Raw genomic sequence first — 20,292 nt, forward strand, 5'->3', positions numbered from 1 at the left:
AAATATGCTACTATGGAAGATGAAATTAGAGCAATTTTAAAGAGTTATTTTCCCCAATTATATGGCAATAAATCCACAATGTAAGGTAAATGGAAGAATATTTACCAAAATATAAACTGCCTAGATTAGTAGAAGAGGAAATTGAATAGGCATATTTTCAAAAAGAAATTGAACAGTCCATAAATGACCTTCCTAAGAGAAAAGCACCAGGACCAGAAGGATTTACAAGTGAATTCTATTGAGGTTAAGGTGGCTTAGCACCTGCAAATCCCTACATGCTGGGTCCTACCTAAATGAACTCAACTTCAGCCTTCTTTCAGCCAAATATAAAAAAAGTTTCTTAAAGATTCACCGGATTGGATAGACTCTTAAGGAACCAAGCATCTGTGACATTTGTATTGACAAGTGAGCTAAATTGAATCTGAGCACTTTCATAGAAACAGGATGTGTTTTATACACAGAAAGTTTGTGGGAGGGACCTAGGGGTGATCTAGTTGTATGGGAGAGTCTTGAGCAGGATTTTTATGGGATTGGAGGGATTGGAGTGATTGGAGGTAAGAACCTAAAGAATGGAATTTTGATGAGATCAAGGGTCAGAAGCAACCAAAGGCAATGGACAAAGGGATAATGAAAGGTTTATGACCTCAGAGGAACATCAAATCAAGTAGGAAGATTCAAGGGGGCTCCCAGAGCCTCTACCCCATCAATTCTATCTAACATTTAAGAATCAACTAACTCAAATATTCAATAAATTATTTGGAATAATAGGCAAAGAAGGGATTCTTACCAAACTTCTTTTATGAAACAAATATGATATTGATACTTAAACCAAGAAGAGTAAAAACAGAAAAAAGAAAATTACACACCAGTGTCGTTCATGAGTGTGGATGCAACAATCCTAAAAAAAAAAAAAACGTACTAGCTAAAAGATTACAACAATGCATTACAAAGATTATGCCTTATAATCACTTGGGATTTATACCAGGAAGGCAGGAATGGTTTAACTTAAAGAAAACTTTTAACATAATTGATTATGTCTATAATAAAAGTTTTTAAAATTCATATGATTATATCAAGAGGGGCAGAAATAGTTTTGATAAAGTCCAACATTGATTTTTTTGAAAATGCTTGAAAGTGTAGGTATAAATAGTCACTGAAATTGATAAAAAACATTCATCTGAAGTCATTAGCCGGCATAATTTGTTCTGAGGATTAATGGGAAGGCTTCTAGTAAGATCAGGTGGGAAACAAGGGTGCCCACAGTCACCAAAATTATTCAGCATTGTATTGGAAATCCTAGCAATAGAAGGAATCAGAATATGGAATGAGATATTAAAACTATCTCTTTTTGTAGACAATATGATGATATTCTTGTAAAATTCTAGTCAAATAAAAACTTTGTTGAAAATAATTAATTAAAAGAAATGCAAGGGAAGGTGTTCTAACTATGCCAGATCTTAAATTGTATTATAAAGCAGCAATCATCAAAACTTTTTGGTACTGGCTAAGAAATATCGTGGTGGATCAGTGGAATGGGTGAGGTATGTAAGACGTAGCAGTCAATCACTATAATAATCTTCTGTTTGGTAAATCCAAAGTCTCCTGCTTCTGGGAAAAGAACTCACTATTTATCAAAAAACTGCTGGGAAAAATGGAAAAAGCATGTGGCAGAAAGTAGACCAACATCTTACACCCTATACCAAGATAAAGTCAAAATGGGTACATGCCTTAGATATAAAGACAGATACTATAAGCAAATTGGGAGATCAAGGAATAATTTATCCATCAGCTCTATGGAGAAGGGAAGAATTTATGACCAAATAAGAGATAAAAAATATTATGAAATGCAAAATGGATGATTTTGATTACATTAAATTGAAAAGTCTTTGCACAAACAAAGCCAATGCAACCAAGATTAAGAGGGAAACAGAATACTGGGAAAGAATTTTTACACTAGTGTCTGTGATAAATGCCTCATTTCTAAAATATATAGAGAACTCAGTCAAATGTGCAAGAATACAAATTACTCCCCAATTGATAAATGATCAAAAGATATAAACAGGCAATTTTCAGAGGAAGAACTTAAAACTATCTCTAGTCATATGAAAAAATGCTCTAAATCACTACTAATTAGAGAGATGTAGATCAAAACAACTCTGAGCTACAGCTCAGATTGGCTAACATGACAAGACAGGACAATGAGAAATGTTGGAGAAGATATGGGTTAAATTGGAACACTTGCATTGTTGGTGGACGAGTGAACTGATCCAACCATTCTGGAGAGCAATTTGGAACTATGCCCTAAGGGTTATAAAATTGTGCATACCCTTTGACCCAACAATACCACCTCTACATCTGTATCCTAAAGAAAGCATAAAAATGGGAAAAGGACCCACATGTACAAAAATATTTCTAGCAGTTCTTTTTGTGGTGGCCAAGTACTGGAAATCAAGGAAATGTCCATCAATTGGGAAACAGCTGTACAAGTTGTGGTATATTAATGTCAATGGAATACTATTGTACTATAAGAAATGATGCGCAGGCAGACTTTGGTAAAACCTGGAAAAACTTATATGAACTGATGCCGAGTGAATGAGCAGAACTAGGAGAACACTGTACCAGCAACAGCCACATTATGTAGTGCATGACTTTGATAAACTTAGTCCTTCTCAGCAATGCAAGGATCTAAAACTTTTCCAAAAGACTCATGATGGAAAATGCCATCCACATCCAGAGAAAGAACTATGGAATTGGAATGCAGAGCAAAGCAGACTAATTTTTCTTTTGTTTTATTGTCTTTCTCATGGTTTCTCTCCTTTTTTATAGTTCTTCTATGCAATATGACTAATGTGAAAATCTGTTTAATAGGAACGTTTACATGTAGAGCCCATATTGGGTTGCATGCAGCCTTGGGGAGTCAGGAGGAAGGGAAAATTTAAAAACTTATTGAAGTGAATACTAACAACTGAAAATAAAAAAAAACTGAATATAAAAAAAGACAACTAAGAAAATGAATGCTAGCTATGATGATGGAAAAAAAAAGGGTGAGGAGCAGGCAGATGTCAGGAAAACCTGGCAAGTCTTATGAACTGATGTTGAGTGAAGTAAGCAGAACCAGAACGTTGTACACAGTAACAGCTACAGTATGTGCTGTACAGACTTAGCTCTTCTCATCAATGCAAGGACCTAAGACAACTACAAGAGACTCATGATGGAAGATTCTATCCACATACAGGAAAGAACTTTGGAGTCTGAATGCAGATGGATGCAGACTGTTTGCTCCCTTTGTCTTTTGTTTCTTCTTTCTCATGATTCCTCCCATTAGTGCTAATTCTTCTTTACATCATGAACAATGTGAAAATGTTTAATATGAATGTATAAGTAGAGCCTATATCAGATTGTATGCTGTTTTGGGGAGGAGGGAGGAAAGGGTTGGGGAGAAAATTCAAAACTCAAAATCTTATGGAAGTGAATGTTAAAAACTAAAAATAATTATGGTAAAGCAAAATAAAAACACCTTATGAATGTAATAAGTATCAAGTCTTTTACACCGAGGTGCAGTCTTACTGATTGGTTTAAGATTGGGCAAGGAGTACAACAAGTCTGTCTAGGACCACCTCTTTTTTCACATATACAGAGTTTATCAGGTTAAATGCTGGTGTGGACAAATCAAAAGAGAGAAATAAGATTGCTGGGAGAGATATTACCAATGTCAGGGGCAGTTACATGGCACAGGTAATAGAACTCTGGCCCTGGAAGCAAGAGGACTTGAGTTTATATGTGACTTCAGACACTTCCTAGCTCTGTGACCCTGGGCAAGTCACTTTGTGATTGGCTTATTGTCAGTTATAAGGATGATTAACCTCTGATGGACCAAAAGTGAAGAAGAATTGAAAAGCCTCTTGATGAGGGTACAAGACAAGAGTGTTAAAGCCAGCTGAAGCTTAACATTAAAAAAAAACCAAAAACTAAGATCGTGGAAATGGTTTCATTACCTCCTTGCAGAGAGAAGAAGAAATGAAGAATTGTCAGAGTTTATGTTTTGGGGGTCAAAGATCACTATAAGTGGCAACTGCAGCCATAAAATTAATGATACTTGCTCATTGTCAGGAAAGTTATGGCTAATCTGGACAGTCTGTTGAAAAGCAGAGACATTATCTTGCCAATAAAGGAATGTCCAGTCAAAGCCATTGTTTTTTCAGTAGCAATGCATAGCTCTAAGAGTTGGAATCTGAAGAATGCTGATGGCCGCAGAATTGACACTCCAATTGTGGTGCTGCAGAAAACTTTTGAGAGTCCCTTGGACTGTAAGGAAATCAAATCCAATTAATTCTTACAATTAACTCATTACTTCACTGGAAGGTCAAATACTGAAGTTGAAGTTTAAGTACTTTGGCCACATAATGAGAAGACAGGACTCAGTGGAAAGATCTTGATGTTGTAAAGGATTAAAGGTAGAAGGAGATGATGATGGCAGAGGATGAAGTGGATGGTGTCATGGAAGTACTGAGCTGGAGACTGGAAAAAACTTTGGGAGATACTGAAGCATGGAAAGGACTGGCATTCTGTGGTTCAGGGGATCACAAAGAGTCAGAAATGACTGAATGCTGAAAATAATTGCATCTCTTTCTAAAAATCATTTTGTAATTAGCAGTGCTACATACACAATAGTTTCCTAAATATCCAAATATAAAGATAATATGAGGAGATAATAGCAAAATGATGTTATGGATTGAAAATAGGAGATAAAAATTTGGGCATTCTAATGATTTCAACTCAATTGATTGCATTTCTGAGAAGTCAAATTTTAAATACAGATCTGGTCTTTTCCTCAACATGAAATCTTGAAAGTCGTCTATATCACTGAATGACTGTTTTTTCCCTTGAAGTATTATATTCAGATTTGCTGGGTAGGTGATTCTTGGTTTCGATCCCAGTTCCTTTGACTTCTGAAATATCCCACTCCAAGCCCTTCCATTGCTTAATGTTGAAGCTACCAGATCCTGTGTTATCCTGATTGTATTTCCACAGTACTCAAATTGTCTCTTTCTAGTTGCTTGCAGTATTTTCTCCTTGATCTGGGAACTCTGAAATTTGGCCACAATATTCCTAGGAGTTTCTCTGTTCAGGTTTCTTTCAGGGGGTGATCGATGAATTCTTTCAATATCCATTTTGCCCTCTGATTCTATAACATCAGGGCTGTTTTCCTTGATAATTTCATGGAAGATAATGTCTAGGCTCTTTTTTTTGACCATGGCTTTCAGGTAGTCCAATAATTTTAAAATTATTTCTCCTGGATCTATTTTCCAGGTCAGTTGTTTTTCCAACGAGTTGTTTCACCTTATCTTCTATTTTTTCAAATTTTTGGTTTTGTTTACTAACTTCTTGGTTTAACTCATAGTCATTCATTTCCCTGGACTCAATTCTCTCTTTCAATGAATTATTTTGTTCAGTGAGCTTTTGGACCTTCCCCTCCATTTGGCTAATTCTGCTTTTTAAAACCTCCTTCTCCTCATTGGCTTTTTGGACCTCTTTTTGCAGTTGAGTTAGCCTCTTTTTAAAGCTGTTATTTTCCTCAGCATTTTTTTGGTTCTCCTTTAGTAAGCTGCTAACTTGTTTTTTAAGGTCTTCTATTGCTTGAGCCCATTTTAAATTCCCTTTGGAGGCAGAGGCCTTGACTTCCTCTGACAGTATGCCTTGTTCTTCCTCATCTGGAAAGATTGGGGGAGACACCTGTTCCCCAAGAAAGTAACCTTCTATGGTCTTATTTTTTTCCCCCTCTTTTGGTCATTTTTCCAGCTTTTTTCTTGACTTCTGAGTTTCCTCTCCACAACCACCTTGCCTCTAGTTCCACCCAGCCAGCACTTGGGGCTGAGATTCAAAACAGCTTCTCCCAAGCCTCCGGGGCTTTCAGTGGGGGCATGGCTGCTGTTCAGTGTGAGATTAAGTCCAGCTGCTCAGGTGGGGGCAGGGCCACCACATGGGGCTTAGTTCCCTCAGGGGGTTTACTCTGAGACCTTCAATAATGGATCTGGGCTCCTGCCTGTTTTGGGAGCCCCTGTCTACTGCTGCCTCTGCTGCTGCCTCCCAAGGGGTCCTGAGTCATGGGGACACCCTGCTCCCTTCTCAGCCAGCCAAAAAGATCCTCTCACTGACCTTTGGTGCCTGTGGGTTGAGGGACCTGCACAGCCACTGGAGATTCCGTACCTGAAGCCTGCTTGGATCTGCTCCCCTCAGTGCAGCATGGCCAAGGCAGGGTTGGGCTCTGCTCCATGTCCAGTATGCGACAGACCTTTCCCATCAATTTTTCAGGTCTCTCTGGAACAGAAATCTCCTCCACTCCATTGTTCTGTGACTTCTGCAGCTCTAGAATTTGTTGAGAGTTCTTCTTTAAAGGTATTTTATGGGCTGTGGGGTAAGAGCTAAGCGTCTGTGTATCTTTCTACTCTGCCATCTTGGCTCCTTCCCCAATTGATTGCATTTCTGAATTATCTTATATAGGAAATCACTTCATGAATCTCTCAGTTTGACCCCCTGGGCTGATTGCATTCAGAGACCAGTATAGTAGAATTTTGGTGCAATTATACTTTTATTTCTTATCCTTACAATTTCTATACATCATCTTCATATCAAACCTTATACATATTTTGTATTAAGATCTGACCTGTGAGAAATAATTCATTTGGATCCCTGCTTTATCCCAGTCAGCATTAATCAATTTGATATTTTTCAGAAATCCTCTAGGGATAGCCAGGTTCTTATAGTGAGCCTCAAACTTTAATGTAATGTTCACTACTTCTTTACCAAGTTCGGAGGCTCACATGCACAACCACAAGAAGGTTGACCAAGATATCTCCATCCTGTTTTATTCAAATTCCATGTCCAAAGCCAGTATGGCTGGGATTGCTTGATTCTTTGGAAAGTCCCCCAAGTTGTTTTTGTACCTCCATACAATTCTCTCCTGTGCAATCTACACAGGTGATTATCTTATGACCACTTAACCAGGGGAGATGCCCCATGCTTCATCCAATCTGTGAACACCCCCACCTCCACTAATATGTCATTTTTGCTTTGCTTTTATTTTTATTTCCAGTCTTCCTCACTTTAGGACCTTTCCTCTCTTGCCCAGCTCCCATTTAACCTGAGCATTTTGGCTTTCCAGCTGTATCTCCAACAAAGTGAGAATGGTATAAGACCTTAGCCTGAAAGAACCATGGTGTCCTATTGCATCCTGGGCCATCTCCAGTCGTCTTGATGAATATCAGGCCATTGGACCCAGATGGCTCAGGAGAAGAAAGTGAGGTTGGTGACCTTGCACAGCCTCCCTCACTCAAATCAAAGTCAACTGAAAGTCATGTCATCATCTTGATGTCATGGTCTTCTTCATGAATGAAGGACAAACACAACAACAATGTCAGGGTTGTAGGGGAGGGATAGAAGTTGGAATTGAAAACTTTAAATAAAAAACATTTTAAAAATTGCAAACAAAATTGTCCAAGATTGTCCAGAATTGTCCAAGTGGAAATAGAGGAACAAAAGCTCACTGAAAACAATAATTTCTTACAAATTAGAATTGAGGAAATGGAAGCAAATGACTTTCTGAGAAATCAAGAAATGATGGAACAAAACCAAAAGAATGAAAAAAATAGAAGGTGACATGAAATATCTCATTGGAAAAACAACTGACCTGGAAAAGAGATCCAGGAGAGATAATTTAAATTTTTTTTACTACCTGAAAACCATGATCAAAAAAGGGCAAAAAAGAGCCTAGACATTGTCTTTCAATAAATTATCAAAGAAAACTGCCCTGATTTTCTAGAACCAGTGAGTAAAATATAAATGAAAAGAATACACCAATCACTTCCTAAAAGAGATCCAAAATGAATAATCCCAAGAATACCTTAGTCAAATTCCAGAGCTCCCAGTTCAAGGAGAAAATACTGCAAGCATCCAGAAAGAAACAATTCAAATATAATGGAGCCACAGTCATGATAACCCAAGATTTAGTGTCTTTAACATTAAAGGATTGGAGGGCTTGGAATATAATATTCTGGAGAACAAAGTACCTAGAACTGCAACCAAGAATCCCTTTCCCAGCAAAAGTGAGTAAAATTTTTAGGGGTGGGGGAATGTTTGGAAATGAAAGGATTTCCTGATGAAAAGACAGCTGAGTAGAAAATTTGACTTTCAAATTACAAGAATCAACTGAAGCCCAAAGAGGTAAACAAGAAAAGGAAATTATGAAAGATTTAATAATGTTGAATTGTTTACATTCCTACATGGGAAGATGGTATTTGTAACTCATAAGAACTTCCTCATTATTAGGACTAAATATAGGCAGAGGGTACAGGTATGAGTATAAGAGGAAAGGATGATATCTACAAATAAAATTAAGGGGAGACAGAATGTACTGGCAGAAAAAGAAAGGTAGAGGTAGAAAGGGGTAAATTATCTCACATAAAAGATGTAAAAAAAGTTTTTACAGTGGAGGGAAAGAGGGCAGAGATGAGTGGGAGTGAGTCAACCTTATTCTCATCAGAATTGACTCAAAGAGGGAATAACATACATATTCTACTGTATATAGAAATCTATCTTGCTCTACTGGAAAATAGGAGAGGAAAGGGAAAGAGAAGGGAGTAATAGAAGGGGTGATAGATTGGGGGGAGGGGTTAATCAGAAGCAAAATACTTTTGAGGAGGGACAACATAAAAGGAGAGGGGATAGAAGAAAGAGAAGGGAAATAGGATGGAGGGAAATACAGTTAGCAATAGCAACTGTGAAAAAAATTTTGAACCAAGTTTCTCTGATAAAGGCCTCCTTTCTTAAACATATAGAGAACTGAGTCAAATTTGTAAAAATAAAAGCAACTCCCCAATTGATAAATGATCAAAAGATATGATCAGTTTTCAGATAAGGTAATCAAAGCTATCTATAGCCATATGGAATAAATACTCTTAAGTCACTGTTGACTGGAGAAATGCAAACTAAAACAATTCAGAGATACTACTTCATACCTATTAGATTGGCTAATAGGACAGAAAAGGAAAGTGATAAATCTTGGAGGGCATGTGGGAAATATGAGACATTAATGCAGTGTTGGTGGAGTTGTGAACCAATCCAACCATTTAAAAATTTTCTTTTTAGTTTTCAACATTCACTTCCATGAGATTCTAAGTTCCACATTTTCTCCCCATCTCTCCCCTCTCCCACCCCAAGACTGTGTATGAATTGGTATAGGCTCAACATATATACATTCATATTAAACCTATTTTCACATTAGTCATGTTCTAAAGAAGAATTAGATCCAATGTGAAACCACAAGAAAGAAACAAAAAAAGAGAGAGATGAAATGATACACTTTGATCTTCATTCAGACTCCATAGTTCTTTTCCTGGATGTGGACAATATTTTCCATCATGAGTCATTTAGAGTTCTCTTGGATCCTTACATTGCTAAGAAGAGATAACTCTATCAGTTAGTCATTGCATAAAGTGGAGGTTACTGTAGACAATGTTCTCCTGATTCTTCTTACCTCACTGAGCATAATTCATATAAGACTTTCCAGGTTTTTCTGTAGTCCTCCTGGTCATCATTTCTTATGTCACAAAAATATTCAATTACATTCATACACTACAACTTATTCAGCCATTCCACAACTGATGGGTTTCCCCTCAATTTCCAATTCTTTGCCACCACAAAAAGAGCTACTATAAATATTTTTATGAATGTGGGCCCTTTGCCCACTTGTATGATCTTTTTGGGATATGGCCGAAGAAGTGGTATTGCTGGGTCAAAGGGTATGAACAGTTTTACAGCCCTTTGTGCGTAGTTCCAAATTGCTCTCCAGAATGGTTTGATCCAACCATTTCTAAAAACTGAAAACAAAATTGATGAATACAATGCTGTCAGAGAAACCTGGAAAGACTTACATGAGGTAATTCAAAATGAAATGTATTGTGTACAAAGAAAGAGTAATATTCTAAGATGATCAGCTGTGAATGCCTTAGGTGTTCTCAGCAACACAGTGACCCAGGACAAGTCTGAAGAACCTACGATGAAAAATGCTATCTATCCACAAACAAAGAACGGATGGTGTCTGAATATAGACTGAAGCATTTTTTTTAAACTTTCTTAACATTTCTTGAGTTTTGTTTCTGTTTTTATTTGTGTTTTCTTTCACAGCATGACTAATATGGAAATGTTCTGCACGACTACACATGTATATATGAATTGCTTGCCTTGTAAGTGTTGAGGGGTGTATCACCAAGGCAATATTCATAGCACTGGTGATGACTATGAATATGCTGGCATAGTTCTCAGTTGCAAAGTATAACAGACTCTCCATATAGAAGACAGAAGAAAAACATTTTTTCAGACACCAGAAAGCCAAATCCCCAAACCACAAAGCGAAGTCAGTTATAGTAGCCAAGAATTCGATACATATTATCACTGCTGGGGCAAAGCCATTCCAAGTCTCCCTGCCCCCTGCTGGGACCTTCCCACAAACATACATACTCAGAAGCCTAACCTGTGCCTGCCTGCTTATGTTCTTCCCAGCTCTGATGAGCCTGACCAATTTTTTCCCAGTTACGCTCCACCTTTCCAGTTCCACCCATTCAGCAAGTTCCTCCCAGCACATATGACTTAGGCTTCCATGGGATTTAAGCAGGTCACCTGGATCTATTAATGAATGGGAAAGATTTTCCCATTTAAATTACCATTACAGAGGGTTGCTTTAGGTCAGGGGGAAAGGAGAGAACTTGATCTCTATGTTTTAAAAGTGAATGCTGGAAATGATTTTTTACATGTAAGCAACAGAAAATAAAATACTAAAAAAATTTTAGCTTTGGGATGCAATTAAATTGGAATTCATAACTTTTTTAATATTTGTATTTAGCAAGTACCCAGGACGGCCTGCTACTACAGTTATTTTTTAATGTGCTTTTCTTAAAGGAAAGCAACTTTTAAGAGGTCAATAATCTTACTTCAATTACATTCACTAGTTCAGGGGAAAGATAACTCAGGAGAAAAAAATACTAAACAAATTTTACTTTGGGATCCAATTAAACGAATTCATAACATTTTGATATTCAACACCATTTTCCAATTAAAGGTTTTTGCAGGTCTGACATAGGCAGAGGGTGCAGCTGCAAGAAGGCTGTTGGAATGATATCTAAAAAAACAAAATTAAGGGGTAAGAAAGAAGAATGCACTGGGAGAAGAAGAAAAGTAGAGATAGGATGGGGTAAATTATCTCACAAAAAAAGAGGTGTGAGAGAGAGCTATTACAGTTTGAGAGAAATGATTATTAAATAACTAACTGTTAACATTGTGGAGATCCAGGATTTTGTGCCTTCCTGTTTACCTCATTCTCAACTAGATCAAATCAGCCTCTGAAGACTAGGGCTGATACTGAGATGTGATTGAACACTCACCCAGCTGAGGAAGCCCATTATGTTCTACTAAGGCTTGGGGGTGGGGATAGGGAGATCCTTTGTTTGGATTGCCCAAGGCTGGGGGTGGTCTGGGAGGAACAATGACTCAGTCAAAGTCATGACCCCCAGCAAATTGGACTAGGTTTCAGGAGACAGTACAAGTCGAAGGTAAGAATCCTACTCATTTTTACAACAGGCTGGGCAAAAGTGCTAAGTTATAGGGGAGACTAGACCCCTCTATTCCAGGAAATGCTTGGTTTATTTACACCCATTTAGTTAATGACTCCCTGCCTGAAATACCAAAATATGTCCGCAATAGGTGCCCAGGTTGGCATGAAATGACTCTAGAGCAGATTAAGGGACTTGCTCTCTATGTCTATGAAGGACAGGATGCTGAGGAAAGGTACCAGATGGCTATGCAGCCTGTTTCAGCCCAAACCACTCCGGCACAGGCTATATTGGAGACTGTATCTAAACAATCTGGGGCATTTCAGAAATGTTTCTGCTGTAGAAGGAAAATTCTGATAATCCTTTAATATAAACTTTAGATTTTAGTAAAGGCCAGAGCTTGAAGAGTCCGGACCTAGTAGTCTCTTTAGTCATTTTGAGTAGACTTAGAGAATTCCTTTTTGGTGTGTCAGCAAAACAGATGGGGATGACTTAACAGTCTCCCTTAGGAGACCCTTTTTCCTGGCATTTTAGTGATAAGAAAAAACACAGATGTCCTGGGATGTAATTTCAATTGAACCTTTGTTAAAGGTACCCTTTCCTGTGTCAGTTATTTCAAGTGCCTGTTTAGGACAGGAAGCCTGCCACTAGAGTGGTGGCATTTCCTTCTTATCGTATGTCACAGAGATATGTGCTACAGAGAGGAAGTTTACATGGCCTGGAATCATAAAGCCCAACTGACATTGCTTTGTTAATTGTCTTGTCTTACTAAATTTATGATTTGTTCAACTAAGAGAGTTTCTTTCTCATGGCAAAATGTATTTAAGACAGATGGTTTCCGTACCAGGTAGTCAGATTAACCTCTGACTCTGTAGTGCTATGACTGTTATCTTTAAGAGAGAATTACTTAATTAATAAATAAATAATGCATGCCTTTAACATGATGTCTTTTCTTTAACCAAGTTTTCAGGTTGACAATTCGCATTACTAAAGATGAGTTTAGGAGAAAAAGTGATCCTAGAAATCAAAAGGGGAATGGTTTAAAAGGCTCCCTAAGGAACAATTATGTAGGAAGAAGAGATGGTAAGATTTTCTCTCTGGTCCCTTTTTGTGGGATGTGAAACTGTGAGGAATGAAAAGTTTGAGAGGCTTGTTTCTAGGTAATTAATAATTTTACTAATTTTGGCTTGTGAATAATTAAGAAAAGGATGGTCATTTTACTCTCTAATAAAACAAAGAACTCTGTTGCAGGCCTTTTGATGCTTATAAACCCTTGGAAAAGTGAGCGTTCCCAAGAGGCAGCAATTAATTCAGGTTGAGAAAATAAATATTGCACAAGAGAGTTTCAGTGATGAACTTGACACACCGAAAAGGTATCAAGGAAAATTTATTTAAAATGGAGTTCAGAGGAAGCAAGGCCTTTTACTTTCCTTCCCCAGAAGGAAAAGGTAGCTTCCAGCATGGCTACTGGAAGTCTATGACCAGGTCTGGATGAGGCAGGATCCCTATAGAATTTTGAACTTTGAACCTCATGGGCCACCATCTCTTGGTCATGTGACTTCGTATTCTCCTCTGATAGATTTCCCCTTCTCAAGAGTGTGGAGTAGTTTTTTGACCTTCACCTCACTGTACTAGGTCACACCCTCTGTCATTCAGAACTGTGGAAACAGAATTTCCTGTTGAGCTATCAATGAAGGTCTTGGAGTACATGACTTGGGTCACAGAAATCATGGTCAAAGAGACTTATCAATTTCCATACGATCTGTCTGACAACAGAGATGATACATATTTCTTCAGATTTGTCTGAGCAAACACAATAAGCAGGAATGCACTCAGTAACTTTAAATTAGAATTTCTGTTACTGTGTGATTAGATCTTGACCTAAGTACATCTTTAAGAAAGATTTAACCTGTGCTTGGTTTCTGTATGAGGAAGTAAAAAAGGGGCAAAACCTTGGTTCTGATGGAATAATTAGTTATGAAATAAGAGAGGTAGTCATTTCTCACAGTATACGCCCTTCTAGTGATAAAATGTTTAAGGGTTATGAATATCATCTTATTGTATAGGAATACAAACAGTTTACCTCATTATGTCTTTTATATTTTCTCGTTTCTTTTTTACCTTTTTATGCTTCTCTTGAGTCTTGTACTTGAAGACAAAATTTTTTATTCAGCTCTGGTCTTTTCATCAGGTTCTTTAATGTAGAAGCTGCTGAATCCTGTGTAAACCTTACTGTGGTTCCATAATGTTTGTTATTTTTTTTTCTGATTTTTTGCAGTAGTTTCCTCTTGACCTCAGATCTCTGGAATTTGGTTAAAATATTCCTGGAGTTTTGATTTGGAGACCTGTTTTAGGTGATGATTGACTGATTTTTTCCAGTTCTATTTGGCCCTCTGGTTATGGGATATCAGGACAGATTTCGTGGGTAATGTCTTGAAAGATGATATCCAGGCTCTTTTTGGATCATGACTTTCAGATAGTTCAATAATTCTTAAATTATCTTTCCTCAATCTATTTTCCAGGTCAGTTATTTTTCTGAAGAGAAATTTCACACTTTCTTCTTTTTTATTTTCATTCTTTTGATTTCATTTTTTTGTTTCTTGATGTCTTGTGCAATCATTAGCTTCTACTTCCCTAATTCTAATTTTTAAAAACATTTTTATTTAAAATTTTGAGTTCCAATTTGAGTTCTGCTTCCCTCCTTGCCTTCCTCCCTCCCTGATATGGTAAGCAATGAGATATAAGTTATACATCTGCAGTTATGTATAGCATTTCCATATTAGTGCTTTTATACAAGAAGATGCAAATAGTGTCACAGCAGGTATTTCTGAATTATCTTTTTTTAAAATTGTTTTCAACTTTATTTGAGAAGATATACATGAAGACCTTTTAGAAAAAAAAGCAAATTTTTCACATGGGGTTTTAATACTTAACATTGTGGTTGCTTTGTCCATATGTGCACAAAAACACACATAGCACTTGATCTGTCTATTCCCATTCCAATCCATCAAAGTCTTTTGATGATACTCTTAAACAGTAGTTTAACCAATTATTTTAAAATTTATTTATTTCTTTATTTTCAGTGTTCCACAATCACTACCACACAACCTAGATTGTTTCTTTCCCTACTCACCCTCCCTCCTCCCTCCCTCCTTGAGATGGCAAACAATTTTATATAGGTTCTACACATACATTCCTATTAAACACATTTCCCCTGTAGTCATGTTGTATAGAAGAATTAAAATGAGTGGGAGAAATCATATAACAAACCAAAACATAATACAAAAGTTAATGATCTGCTACAATCTGTGATTGAATTCCATAGCTCTTCTGGATGTAGAAGGCATTTTGCCTTAAGAGACCATTAGGAATTTTTTAAGTCCTTGCATTGCAATGAAGTTCCAAGTTTACCAGAAAAAGTCCTCGCACACTGTGGTTGTTGCTGTGTACAAAGTTCCCCTGGTTCTGCTTCTTTTGCTCAGCATCAGTTCATGTAAGTATTTCCAGGCATTTCTGAAGTCTTCCTGTTCATCATTTCTTATAACACAGTAGTGTTCCATTACATTCATATATCACAACTTGTTTAGCCATTCCCCCAATTGAATGGCATCCTCTTGATTTCCAGTTTTTGGCTACCACAAAGAGCTGCTACAAATATTTTTGTACATATGGGACCATTTCCCATTTTTATGATCTCTTGGGGATACAGTCCTAGAAGAGATGTTGCTGGGTCAAAGACTATGCACATTTTTGTAGCTCTTTGGGCATAGTTCCAAATTGCTTTCCAAATGGTTGGATCAGCTCGCAGCTCCACCAACAATGAATCAATGTTCCAATTTTCCCACATCCTCTCCAACATCTATCATCTTCCTGTTCTGTCATGTCAGCCAACCTGATAGGTATGATGTGGTACCTCAGAGTTGTTTTGATTCACATCTCTCTAATCAACAGTTTAACCAATTTTTATAAATGATTTTATAAACAATAAAGTCATAAACCAGTTCTTTCATTCATGCAGTTTTCCAAGCTTGTACATGAATACAACATTAACCATAAAGTTCACAATTAAATTTAAGCCTTCTGTTAAGTTATACTACTGAAACTCAAGATTCTTCTTTTAAACATGCTTGTGAAGGTTATTGCTGCACTAGCCTGCAGATGCTCGTGAGCACCTAGGGGATGCTTGTTAGCTGAAATTTTCTCCAGTAGACTGAACACAAACTTTCTTCAGTAGATGATCAAATTTTTCACTCGTTCCAAGTATGTCCTACTGGTTCACTTCCCTTGTTTTTTAGTGTTGTTTCCTGCATAGATTTGAGTGTCACTTTTTTGTGACAAGGTTACTTCAGATATTTCTCTGTTTTTATTCTTTAACTCTTCATATGTTAGCAGCTTTTCTCTTAGGACTTTCTTCCACAGTTGTATCACGACCTTGTGTTTCATAATCAGTAATCCCAGGAGGAGTTGATTCATTCATGGAAGCAATGAAGGGGATTGGTTCAGAAGGAGGAATGGGACCTTCTTCAGCACTCCTTTCAGATATAAGAGATTTTCCAAAAGATGAATCCTCAGATATTTTTGAGTTAAATCCTGGCTTGTGTGAAGAATACCCAGGTGATGCAAATCGACGTCCCCGTTCCTGATGCAGAGCTTCTCCAAGAGAATTTTCAAGTCGTTTAAACTTCACAGGCAGGTTGTCATACAGGAAATTTTTCCAGCAAAGTATCCCATTACACAGGCAAATACAAGTTGGGGGACACAATCATATTTAAGGTGACCAGAAAGAATTCCTTTAGCAGTGAATCTCTGAGTAACCAACGTACTTGTTGCGAAAAGGGAACAGATCTGTACCAGAAGCTCTCTCGATTACATTCAGCAAAGACTCTTTCCTATTTTGTCGGAAAGTAATCCATTCTTAGGTCAGGGAGTGGCGGTGACCCTTCTGCATTCTGCTGTGTCCAGAAATCGGTCTTTCCACTCACTTTTCCTTTCCGAGGCGGCGGCGGCAGCAAGGAGCACACCTGAGCCACGCCTCCCTTCCCCCCCCCCCCCCCCCCCCCCCCGCCCCAAGCCCCAAGCCCCAAGCCCCGAGAGGTGGGATGGAGGAAGGAAGTGTTTGAGATCGCTGCTTCTACTGGAGCATCTTGGCTCCGCCCCCCGGAATTATTTTTCTAAGGATGCATTCGCGTCATTTTTATTTTTCAAATGAGATGCCTGTCTTGTACACTGGTTTCCCGAAAACCCCCCATAAAAACGGAAGCACAATAACATAAACAATGTTACCTGTTTAAAATGAAACAAAGTTGCCAGTCAATGACATCGATTTGGTTGCTTGTGTTTTTGAATTATCTTACCAGGAAAAATCGTTTCAACCGTCTATCCATGGACAGTAACTTCTTATCCAGTTACATTTAATTCTTACTCTGACAGCTGCTGAATGGAAGTGTATTTTGCTTACCCGGCCGATCTACCTGTAGAGGGGCAGATATCCCCCTCAGGGGCCCCGTGTCAGCTCCGTGGGTCTCACCCGGCCCAGAGAAACAAAAGAGATTGTGTTTTTCTTAAAATTCTTTTGGTGTTACGAACTAGACCTTGACAGAGGCTGCCTTTGCTCACTCCCTTATCTCCTTTCCCAGACATTACCCGGTGTCACGTGACAGTCCTTGACAGAAGTTGGTCACTCCCTTAACCCCCTTAGCCAAAAATACCTCTTGTATTCCTCGTTGCTGGGGTACATTTTCCGTGGATAGATTGTACCCTCAAGGGTCAGTCAATGGGCTAACAGGAAGGAAGTTAGGGTGCAGGTATTGTGGTCAGGGTCTATAAAAACTGCCGTACAGGCCACACCCTCGCCCTCCTGTCATCGCCATCTTGAGCCCAGGCGTGAGTGCCTTTTCCAAGAAAGCTCAATAAATATCTTTCCTTTTTACTTCTTTAGTCCAGACTCTAATTTTATTAAGGGGGTCGTCCCACACACTGTTATGGGAAAACACCCCTGACTCTCAATGAGCCCCGGTGTAATTTACATTAGGAGAAACTCAGTCCAATCCGATCTCGATTGACAAACGGTCTACAGAATCCCTTCTGCTGCCAGCATCCCTTCTGCTTTCAGTTAGTCCGGTGCCCACGTTTATCTTGACAGACTTTCTGCTGGGCAGGGGGAAGGTATGAGGTCCACAGGAGAGGGAGGGAGGGAGAGGGTGGAGAGATGGGGGAGGAGGAGCTCTCAGAGATGCCCAGCCTGGTGGGAGGTGCCCAGGGTGGAGTTGGAAGGCCTGGGAGGAGTCTGGGGCGGGTCATTCCAGCGGCAAAGGCATTTTCAGTGACTGCGGCGAGGGCTTGGATTGGAGGACAGGGCTCATCCTGGGGGTCTTGGGCGGGGCTCCGGGAAGGAGGTGGCCCCTCCCAGAGCGTAATGGGGGGAAGCAGGAAGCCGGAAGCCTTCTCTCTGAGATCGCTCTGCCCTCTTCCCTGGAGCTGAGATCTTTTCACCTTCGAGAATCCGGCTCCTTCCACCTATTCCCCCCCTTGCTGCCCTCCCAGGTTCTTTCTCTGTAGCAACTGGGGTGAAGTGACTTACCTAGAATCCCACAGCTAGTAAGTCTCAAATGCCTGAGGCCAGGTTTGAACTCAGGTCCGCTGACTTCATGGCTAGTGCTCTATCTATGGCTCCACCTACCACTCCCCATTTGGTTTTAATTTCCCCTTCATTAGAGCTGACTGACATCTATTTCCTCAGTCTATTATCCAAGGATCATGTCTTTGCTGTCTTTGTGCCAACCAGCACCCCTCCCCCTACACACAGCTCCTCCTCCTCCTCCCTCTTCCTTGTGGCCAAGTAAACCTTATGAATGTAATCAGTGTGGAAAGGCTTTTAGATTTGTCTGGTATACTTAAACATCAGAAAATCCACACTGGAGAACCCATGTGGTAAAGACTTCAGGCAAACGTCAGCCCTCTTATCACATCAGATAATTCATATAAAATATAAAACTCATCACAGGCATGGTTGAGGAGAGGCATGTTAATGGAGTATAGAGCTTTGTTGACAGCAGAAAATTCTGCATACAAGCCATTTTTCTACTCAGTGTGAAGAAGTTCTGCAGCTAGAAATCATCTCTTATCCTCTCATCAGAGTATTCTGTTAACAGGATTTTTACTGAGCCAGTCTCTATCCCCAGAATGCTTGGAGCTACACAGAGCTGGCCTAGAACCAGATGTGCCAGTAATCAAATTGTTTAATCAATGTCAGAGTGAGGAATGTTCCCTTAGCTGAAGTAAAAGCATAGGTTTTACACTTAAATCACACCTGGTGAAGGAGTGGGGAAGGTGGATTACAAACAGTCTTTTAGTGGTTTCCCACAAGTCCCACAACAAAGTAGTTCTGCAGTCACATCTTTGGAGGTCATGACCTCCTACCCTAAAGTAGAGAACCAGAGTTCTGTGAGTGGAACAGGTTCTACAGTCTTTGGCTTCAGTGAAGATCCAGTGATTGTGACCCCTGTCAGAATTTTGATTCAACAGTTTAAGTTGTACTGTGAGCTCTAACTCCCAAACCAGAGAGTTAGCTCTTGAAAAAATTAAATTATTAGTACATTCATTATGCATATCATATCAGTTAATATGAAAATTATGAGTTCCTTTCTCAATATGTTCTAGGAAAAAACCTTATGAATGTGCTCCACTGGGATATACCTTTCTCTAGAATTTCTATTGAAAATTACATCACAGGAAGAAGTACAAAATTATATTAGAGAGAAAGAGGGGGAGGGAGATGAGCATTGTTTGAGAGATATTCTCATGTGATTTGGTTCAAGGGGGGAAAAGTAAACTGAATTAACTATATAAATCCAACCAGCTCCATAGGCAGGAGGAAGGGAAGGGGGAAGAAAGGGGAGGGGAAGCTAAAGGGGGGGGAAAATAGCAAAGGTAAAGGGGAGTAAAAGGGAGGGGTCCTGAAAGAAGGAAGGGAAGACTGCGGGAGGTGGTGCTGAAAAGTGAAAACTATTGAGGAGGGCAAGGGAGAAGGGAGAACTAAAAGCACGAATGGTGGGAAAGACACAGATTGTAATCATAACTGTGAATGTGAATGGAATGAACTCTCCCATAAAACAGAAAGGGAAAGCAGAATGGATTAAAAGTCATAATCCAACAATATGTTGTTTACAAGAAACACATTTGAAATGGGGATACACACAGGGTAAAGGTAAAAGGTTGGAGCAGAATATATTGTGACTCAGCTGATGTAAGAAAAGCAGGGGTAGCAATCCTAATCTCAGACAAAGCAAAAGCAGAAATAGACCCAATCAAAAGAGATAAGGAAAGAAACTATATCCTGCTAAAAGGCACCATAGACAATGAAGCAATATCATTGCTAAACATGTGTGCTCCAAGTGGTATAGCATCCAAATGCTTAGAAGAGAGGTTGGGGGAGTTTCAGGAAGAAATAGACAGCAAAACTATACTAGTGGTAGACCTCAACCTCCCCCTCTCTGAACTTGACAAATCTAACCTTAAAATAAACAAGAAAGAATTTAAGGAGGTAATAAGATAGGTATGATAGATATCTGGAGAAAATTGAGATGGAGAAAATGGGGATAAAAAGGAATATACCTTTTTCTCAGTGGTACATGGCACATATACAAAAATTGACCATGTTCTTGGGCATAAAAACCTCACAGTCCAGTGC

At 38.9% G+C, this 20,292-nt stretch overlaps 1 long non-coding RNA gene and 1 pseudogene across 1 annotated transcript in view; both read right to left on the reverse strand.

The window, feature by feature from the left end:
- Positions 1-19,324, reverse strand: part of LOC140497169 (uncharacterized) — a 44,025-nt gene extending 24,701 nt beyond the window's left edge. The window contains exon 1 of the long non-coding RNA XR_011964567.1: positions 17,062-19,324. This is a non-coding gene — a long non-coding RNA (uncharacterized lncRNA). The remainder of the gene's footprint in view (positions 1-17,061) is intronic.
- Positions 12,973-16,987, reverse strand: LOC140530012 (OCIA domain-containing protein 1 pseudogene; annotated as a pseudogene).
- Positions 19,325-20,292: the final 968 nt, after the last annotated feature.

The sequence above is a fragment of the Notamacropus eugenii genome, chromosome 1, assembly GCF_028372415.1.
Source record: "Notamacropus eugenii isolate mMacEug1 chromosome 1, mMacEug1.pri_v2, whole genome shotgun sequence".
Classification (NCBI taxonomy): Eukaryota; Metazoa; Chordata; class Mammalia; order Diprotodontia; family Macropodidae; genus Notamacropus; species Notamacropus eugenii.